Source organism: Ursus americanus, chromosome 21 (assembly GCF_024610735.1).
Source record: "Ursus americanus isolate L20-20 chromosome 21, mUrsAme1.1.p, whole genome shotgun sequence".
NCBI classification, from domain to species: Eukaryota; Metazoa; Chordata; class Mammalia; order Carnivora; family Ursidae; genus Ursus; species Ursus americanus.
This window is the reverse complement of record NC_142147.1, coordinates 54,916,109-54,925,165: the sequence shown is the minus strand read 5'-3', so window position 1 is coordinate 54,925,165 and position 9,057 is coordinate 54,916,109.

The following is a 9,057-nucleotide window of genomic DNA, read 5'->3' as shown; positions in this document are numbered from 1 at the left end:
GGGGAGGGGCAAAGGGAGAAGAGATAATCTTCAGCAGACTCTGTGCTGGGCCCAGATCCCAGCGCTTTGCCTGAATCCCAACTTGGGGCTTGATCTCAGCACCCTGAGATCATATTCTGAGCCAAAATCTAGAGTTGGACTCAACAGACTGAGCCACCCAGGCACCCCGACTTTTTAATATTTTATTTTCATTCCAGTTATTTAACATACAGTGATTTCTTAGTTTCAGGTGTGCAATACAGTGATTCCACAATTCCCTTCATCACCCAGAGCTCTTCAGGAGAGGTTCACTCCTTAATTCCCATCCCCTTTTTAACCCTTCCCCACACGCAGCTTCCCACTGGTAACCATCAGTTCGTTCTCTATCCTTAAGAGTCTGTTTCTTGATTTGTCTCACCCTCTCTACACTGTTACTTCGTGACTGATGAAACCCCTCGTGGACAGGGGGACGATGGTCAGTCCAAAGTGTCTTCTCATTGCTCTTCTGATTTTTCATTATAATAATAATTCTAATCTGTTCTCTCTTGCTTGGTTCCCTCCAAATTATTTAGATATATGCAAGCAGGGCCTTTTCCTTCACCCAGCCAACAGATGGTGCTTACTACTTAAAACAAAGTCATGCCCAGTGTCCCCTCTGGCCTTTACAAGAATGGCCTTCTGTAATAGTTACGTGTAGGGACAAATAGTGGCCAATTTTAGTCCATAGGTAGGGACATCCCTACAACCTGGGTCACCGTGAAAAAGTTACAGAAGATGAGCCCTTCACCCATCAACAGCCTTAAAGACTAAAGGATCGATATATACAGTGGAATATAACCCAGCTATAAGAAATAGTGAAATGTTGCCATTTGGAAGGACGTGGGTGGAGCTAGTGTGTTATGCTACGTGACGTGACGTGAGTCTGAGAGAGACAAATACCTGATGAGTTCACTCCTGTGGAATTTAAGAAATGAAACAGATAAACACAGGGGAGAAAGTCTACAGACTCCACCTGTGGATAGCAAGCTGAGGGCTCCAGAGGAGTGTGGGCAGGGGGTGGATGAAATGGGTGACAGCTGTTAAGGAGGACACTTGCGATGAGCACTGGGTGTTGTATATAAGTGATGAATCAGGGGCGCCTGGGTGGCTCAGTCAGTTAAGCGTCTGCCTTCAGCTCAGGTCATGATCCCAGGGTCCTGGACTCGAACACTGCATCTGGCTCCCTGCTCCACAGAGAGCCTGCTTCTCCCTCTCCCTCTGCCTGCCACTCCCCCTGCTTGTGCTCCCTTTCTCTCTGTCAAATAAACAAAATCTTAAAAAAAAAAAGCGATAAATCACTAAATTCTACTCCTGATACTAATATTACATGGTTTGTTCACTAACTGGAATTTAGGTAAAACTTGAAACTCCAAAAATAATTTAAGGAAAGCATTGGTCATTGGTAAAATGCGAGATACGCGAAAATGCTCACTTTTAGCCCAGAGGGCTGATCTGGAGGCTGCATAGTTTTGTTAAGGATCCAGTAAGTGTTGCTACACTCTTAAAGGGCCTCACGACGTCCTGTACCTCTCACAAATAGTTAGTATCGAACTCATGATAAGCCCCGTAGACATTTTTTGAAAATGGTTTTATGTGTGGAAATTTGAGGAGGGACCTGCGGGTGACTCAGTTGGTTAAGCCACCAACTTGTGATTTGGGCTCAGGTTATGATCTCAGGTGGTAGGATTGGAGCCCCATGGGGTCAGGCTGCCAGTTCAGGGCAGAGGCTACTTGAGACTGTCTCTCCCTGTCCCTCTGCCCCTCCCGCTGCTCTCTCTCTCTCTCTCAAATAAATATTTAAGAAAAAAATGTGTGGAAACATTTCTGATCTAATACTCCCTGAGTCTACCCCCTTGAGCACTAACCATAGACCCACCAGCTTCAAATATTAAAAGTATAGCCTTTGGGGCACGTGGGTGGCTCCGTGGGTTAAGTGTCTGACTTCAGGTTGGGTCGTGATCTCAGGGTCCGAGGATAGAGCTCTGCAGTGGGCTCCCTGCTTAGGGGGGGGTCTGCTTGTCCCTCTCCCTCTGCCCCTCCCCCCCACTCATGCCTGCTCTCTCTTTCTCAAATCTCAAAATAAAATAAAACTGGAGCTCTTCCTGAGCACGAGTCCTGTCCACGTGCTACTTCAATGAACTTAGAAAGGTGTACCTGAAAACATCGCCAGAATCCTTTCTTACTGTTACATGGAAGGATCCCAAAATTGTGTTACCCAAAACCCCAAATCCAATGCACAAGGCACGAGCTTTGATTGGAAAGGAATATCAGCTTTATGCAGGAGGCCGGTCACGTGGGAAGAAGAGAGACTCGCGTCCAAAAACCAACTCCAAGATTTCTGCCAGGCGTTCAGATTTTTAAAGGAACTTGAAGGCAGTTCATCAGCAGGAGGGGAGCAGGCGGTCTGTGACGTTTCTTGGTTGCCTGCGACTCACGGGCGCCACCTACAGGCGGTATGGAGGTGCTTGGAGGGTGTGTATGGTGCCCAGGGGAGGTTGCTCCAGAAGCTGTGATGGCCAGTCTTTCTCGGAAACAATGAACGATGTATAGGCGTAGAAGGGACGGTTTAGCACATCACTCGCCCGCGCTGAAGGTGCACGCTGGAATTTAGAGACTCCTAAGTTGGCCAGAGGGGCCCAGGCAGGGGTCAGTGTAAGGTAAAAAAAAAAAAGTCTTCTAGGTTTAGTCCGTGGCTGCAAATGGCAGTATTTCCTTCTTTTTTTGAGGCTTACATATCAAAAGTAAGATGGGGGACCTGTATCAGGAGGAGAGCTGATACCAGAGATGAACTGTTTATATCACGAAGAGCTGCCCGCCTGTGGGGGCAAACCATTGTTTGCCATACATTTCCTCTTTCTTTTCTCCTGTGAATACATATTCCCTGTTTTGACATCCTAAATCTGATCACTTTCTTCTTAAGTCACAGGGCATGGAAGCTTCAATTGCCTGACTTTGAACTTTCAGGTTCCCATAATTAACACATTATATATATTTTTTCTCTCGTTAAACTGTCTTACATCATTTTAATCATTAGACTGGCCAAAGAACTGGGAATGAAGCAACAAAGAAACAACCCCAACAACTTTTCCTGTCCTAAGATTCATTCTGTTGTGTAAAGTGACCTCCTGCTTCAGACCCAAAATAGAACGTGAACACAGAGCTGGGGATAAAGAGGAACAGTATTGCTTTGCCAGCAAAGGAGGCCGACGCAGGTCACGACCTTCAAACCTGCAAGCGCACCCAGCGTCAGGGGCTGGGGTTTGCGGGGAAATGCAGGGTCTAGCTGGTTTGCACAGGAATTGTGTCTGTGCTGCCAGCCCTGTTCCTCACGTTCTCAGGGTGGAACCAGGTTCCTGAAACAAAGCGCTGACAAGGGAGGAGAGCTTTGCAGGAGAGAGAAGAAAGGTGACTTAGTTTGAAATGGAGTCTTGCTGAAGCGTTAACTCAGCTGTTTTGATTTTTGTTCAGCTTGATGCTTTTAAGTGGTTTCCACTAATGTCACCAGGACAACTGTAGGAAGATCGCTTCATATTTTACAGGGAGAAATCACTCTTTTCTAGAATGGGTAAAATAATGAAAAAGGATAAAACACCAAATTTCAGGGAGAATGCTGAGGAATTAGAATTCTCATATATTACTGATGAGAGAGTGAACAGTACACTTTGAAAAGTGTGTGGCAGTTACTTATGAAAATAAATATTTACATACCGAAGGGGAGCATTTTGTCACCTAAAACATGTCTTTTGGGCCTAAGGATGATCTTAGGCTGGTTATTTTAAAGAGAGGGCAGATAATGGAAAAGCTCTGAAACCCAGAATTTGTTTCCTTTTGAAACAGACATTTGCATTTATAAGGGAAAACTTCATTTGTAAGGTGTCTCCCTCCCTGTAGCAGAAAGAGGGAGAATGTGTCAGTCTCCAGAAATTCTTAGTGGAGAAGACATGGATGGATATAAACCAGGATAAGAGTCGTAGCCTTGGTTACCGTGCTTTGCCTGGTCAGCTCCCCAAATGCTTCCCAGTAGGGTCACGTGTGGAGTTTCAAAAAGGATCCTGTCTGGCGGGCTCCCCCTCAGGTTCTGTCGATTGGTTTGGGCGAAAACAGCAGTGTTGTGTTAATGAAGGGCTCCAGGTGGTTCTTAGTGAGGCCCGGGGAAGCACGAGGGCTTCTGGTGATTGTATGAGAGCTGAGAGCAGGCTCTGGCTCAAGGAGAGGTAATAGGGTCTCTGCTCCGTGAGTCTGGGAGGGTCAGGTCCACGCAGCACATGGTTCCTGTGCTGTAGCTGAATTTGTGGGCGTCTCTCCGAGCGGAGACCCCCCCTGAAAGGAGAGAAGGAAAAGTCAGGGATTCATCTTAAAATGCGAGCTCACAGTTTCTGAATAGCTCCTGAGACAAAGGACTGAGAAGTCGGGACTTCTCTGAGTTTCAGGGTCCTGCTCTCAGGCGAACAGTTTACAGGTGAAGAGGTTCTGTTGGGGGCTTTAAGGGCTTTTTTCTTGTGATGCAACTGTGATTTCTCCACAAAAATTTGTGAGAAGGCAATCCAGAGGACGAGGTGAAAGAATGGCCAGTTCTCAGGTAAGCCTGGTGTCCCAGGAGAGGCTGTCATGCTTTTCTCCTGAAATTCCTTGCATTTAAAAATTGCAAATATTTCCTCTAGTTCTGATGTTTCTCCCTTATGTTTTCACCTATTTTTAAAAGCTTTTCAAAAATGATAGTGAAGGCTAGGTCTTCAGAACACTTCTCCCCTGTATCCCAGAGCCTTCTCCCTTCTCTCCAACCTGGGTTCCAGTAGGCTGTCAACAGTTGTCACTTTGAATGAAAGTCTTGCAACGATGGAAAATATTCCTTTGGTGGCAGATCCAGAGGGGAAGGTGTTGGGTCCAAGATTCCTTTTGCTGACGAGGTCTGGTCCTGGGATATCAGGGAGGGAAAACATTACTCACTTAGGTCCCATCTCGAAGCTTGAACAGCTCCGTGTAGCCCAGGAATGAGAAAATGCACAAATAAACACTATGGATAGGAAGTTCAGAATAACTCAGAAAGTTCTGGGGGGGAAAGCAGGGAGTGAGTCTTGTTCTTTAGAATGTGAAAAAGATACTCTCTTTAAAATGTACTAGGGGACGCCTGGGTGGCTCACTGGGTTAAGCATCAGACTCTTGATTTCAGAACGGGTCCTGATCTCGGGGTCCTAGTGATGTAGTTTATATCGGTGAGGGTCAGTGGGGTGGAGTCCGGAGCCGACAACCAAGGAAGAATTCTAGAGACGTCTTTGGTGCAAAAACGGTGGTTTATGAAAGCAGGGGGACAGGACCCGTGGGCAGAACGAGCTGCTGCACCTGGCGGTGAGAAGTGGCTGATTATATACTAGGGGGTTGGGGGAGGTAAGGAAAAAGGGAGGTTTTGAAAGAAATTTCATGTGATAAGACACACAGGACACCAGAGGCTTTGCTATTTGTAAGTTAAGGTTGTTTTTCCTTCTGGTAAGGTATTAACAGTAAGATAGTTGGGAGCTTCCTGGAGGAATGTTCTGTTCCTCCTATCACACGTCCTTATCCACGGGCTATAGGTTTAAAAGAAATTCAATTGTATTTACATTTCCTTCTGCCTCAGCCTCCCTCAGTTTTATGGAGGGGAGGGTGACGTTGGGGCTTCAGGAAACTGAGTTACGGGTCTCTGGAAGGTAGGCTATTGATAAGAAAGCCTCCTCCTTGTAAATCACTAGGATGTTTGTAAACTGAGGAAGACCCTGTCCTGCAGGACTGTGATCTCTATCCCTTAACCATTTGTTTCTTCTTCAGGGCAGCCAGGACTGCCTGCGGAATGTCACATATCCCATGGGGGGGGTGTTGTGAGGTGTCAGCTTCTGCTTTGTCCTCAGCTAGGCTTCTGCTCCCTCATCATTTCCCCCCTGAATAATTCTGACCCTTAAATCTTTAAGATTGTTGAAGGTGGAAGGTCTCATCTTCTGTAACTGCTTCCTGCTGAATAGAGGCATAGAGATGTCCCTACCTGTGGGTCAACTTTGGTCAGTTGGGGAACACACAGGGGAGTTACGAAAGGAGAGGCAGCTGAATCCAGCGCCGACAACATTCCTGAACCTCCCTGGGTAGAAGGGATCATGTGCCAGCTGGAAGCCAGTGAAGGAGTCCTGACACTAGGAAGGGAGCCTTGGAGAAAACAACAAAAGATTAGAATAACAAAAAGAAAGAGAAGCCCAATTAAGAGTCCTTCGGTAGTGGATGCAAACCCTTCCCCAGTCCAGGAGGTTAGTCCATCGTGAAAGGAAAGGGAGGGATGCTTTCAAGCACCAGTTTGAGGGTGCATGTCTGTTAGAAACCCAGAAATATTTTTGTGAGGATCTGGAACGTACACACAGCGTTCTGTCTTTGTAACGGTGCAAGTTCGACCTCGTGCAGCAGTCAAAACTCTAATGCCGTTCTATTTTGTAGAAGGGCTTCACGCATTCGTGTTACTTTAGTATTGAATCGAGAAATGCTAGTTTGAGTGTCATTTAGGGCTTTGACCACGTACGTAAGAGTTTCCGTGTGTCAGACAACACGCTCCAGTCTCAAAGAGGGAACAAAGCTGGATGCTAGGTGGTTATACCAATGAGACACAGAACGTGTCCACCATGGTTTTAAATTTGGAAGTTTGGCTGGGTTGGAAGTGGTTTTAATAATGCATCTGTGCATCCAGACAAAACCCCGAGTACAGCGGCCTATCCAGCCCCGGGGGAAGCTGTGGACTAGTTAGAGCCACATAGCCGCTGGGCCCCAGCCAGAAGCCAGTCATGTAACACCGGGCCTCCTTGAACTGTGGTCAGGGTTTCAAGGGCTACTCGGTTTCGGAGGGCCATTCTTTGAATGTGCAAGAAGTTCAGGCCCATATTTGACTGGGGAGTTACGGCGTGATAACAGTTCTCTCTTCTTCCAATTGCTCCATGGGAGTGTAAGACTAGAAAGGCGAATTTGGAGTCAGTATAAATATTTTTTAGGGCTTTTGCCAATTGCAAAGCACAAGTGGGCGCTATTCATTCTGCTTCGGGGGCAAACGTGTTTGCTGACGGGGCTTTGCTAACGTGGGACTACTCAGCTGAAGGCCATTTATGTAATTATCATCCAATATGTCAGGAGAGCGTTTACTAGCTGACGCATTTGGGCAAACACATTCTGCAAGAGGCCCTTAGGTTGGGGTCCTGGTGTAGAGCAACAAAGGCTTAGGTATGAGCAGTGAAGGTACCCTAGGTCCATTTGCCCTGTTTCCTGCAGAGGAGATCTGATCGATCCCACCGAAGCCAAGCAGTGTAACAGGAGCTCAGTCCTTTCCTAAGTTTTGCAATACAAATTGTTTCAAGTGGGTTAAAAGGCACCCCAAGGGAGAGTCCTTGGAAACTGAAGAACAGAGAAGGTCCATTACCAAGAAAATCCACCCCTGGACTCCCAGGTGGCTTCCCATGCAGGATATGTCAGGTTCCTGGAGTCAAAGTGACCTGAGGCATCCCCCGACTAAAATTGCTGTGACCGCTGCTGCCAATAAAGGCCCCCGTGGAGGGATGCTGGCGTCCCGACGCCTCCCCATTGCATCCCAGGCTGCAGATGGGTGCCTGGCATATGGACCAAAATACTGTGCCTTGAAGGTCGGGCCATGAAGATCACGCCTTATTTTACCTGCCCTGAAGGTATTTTACCTTGCCTTGAAGGTCATGCCATAGAAGGTCATACCTTCCCTTGCCTTGAAGAACCCACTCTTTTAACCCATGGAAAACCCTAGAAAAGCTTTACAAGGGGGAATTACCCAATTTCGTCATTTAAGTAGTTAGTAGAGGATATTGATGGAAAGCAGTGAAGATTTAAATCCATCACAGTCTAAGCAACATTCCAACCCGCGTAGTCCTTACAGCCAACTTCCCTAGGAAACGGTCCCCGGTTGGGTTATAATTCCATTGGGGACTGGTTTTGGCTGGCTCTGAGGGGTGGTCCCGCGGCCAGAAGCAGCTAGACCAGAGATGGGGAGGGGATCCTATTAGATCAGTCAAGAGGAAACCTCACACGGGAGTCTTAAGATTGGCAGCCATGCTAGTCACTTAGGTGGCTGTCCCGTGCCCAAGACAGAGGACTTTGTATAAGCACAGCAGTAAAGAGAGGGCATCAAGTTTCTGGGTCTTATTACCATCCCGGCCTGGGTACTCGCTTCCAGCCAAAAGGTAGGCTTTCTCCTCCCCTTAGAGTAGCCACATTTTAGATTGACTCTAGGTCAGATAACCTGGGTGAAAACCTGATCCAACCATCTTATTGGGTGTTTGACAACCTATTCCAATAAAAGAAGAAGAAGAATGTGTTCTTTCTCTAAGGTTATTATCATCCATTTTCCATTAATTTATGAACAATATTAGATACTCTCCAGTAACTAGGAAATGCTGAGAAAGGATTGTTGGTGGCTTTCTGCTATTCCAGTAGAATCTATAATGGCTATAAAACCCATTCAGGGAGCACCTGGGTGGTTCAGTGGGTTAAGTGTCAGCCTTTGGGTTGTGTCATGATCCCAGGGTCCTGGGCTGGAGCCCTGTGTTGGGCTCCCTGCTCAGGGGGGTCTGCTTCTCCTTCTCACTCTGCAAGCACCCCCCCCCCAGCTCTCCCTCACTCTCTGTCTCTCTCTCTCTAAAAACATAAAAAACAATTTTAAAGAAAGCATTTCAGTTCCAAATCCTCCAAGAATTCATGCCTTGGAGTTCGACCGCTTTCGTATAAAAAAATGTATCCCTTGGCCCATAGGCTACTGCCTCCTTAGAAATCCAGGCTCCCATCCCACCCCAGGACTCCTGAACAGAATCTGCATTTTCACAACATCTCCAAAGCACAGTTTTGAAATTCTAATTCACATTAGAATCGGATAAGTGCATTTGTAACGCACTAAACTTCCCGTCTGAGAAGCAGACACGACTTAGACCGTATGACATTAACACAGTTCTCAGTAATGTGTGTGCCTGTGTTGATGCCTTCGTTTGACAAGTTATTTTGGATAAACACACAGTATTT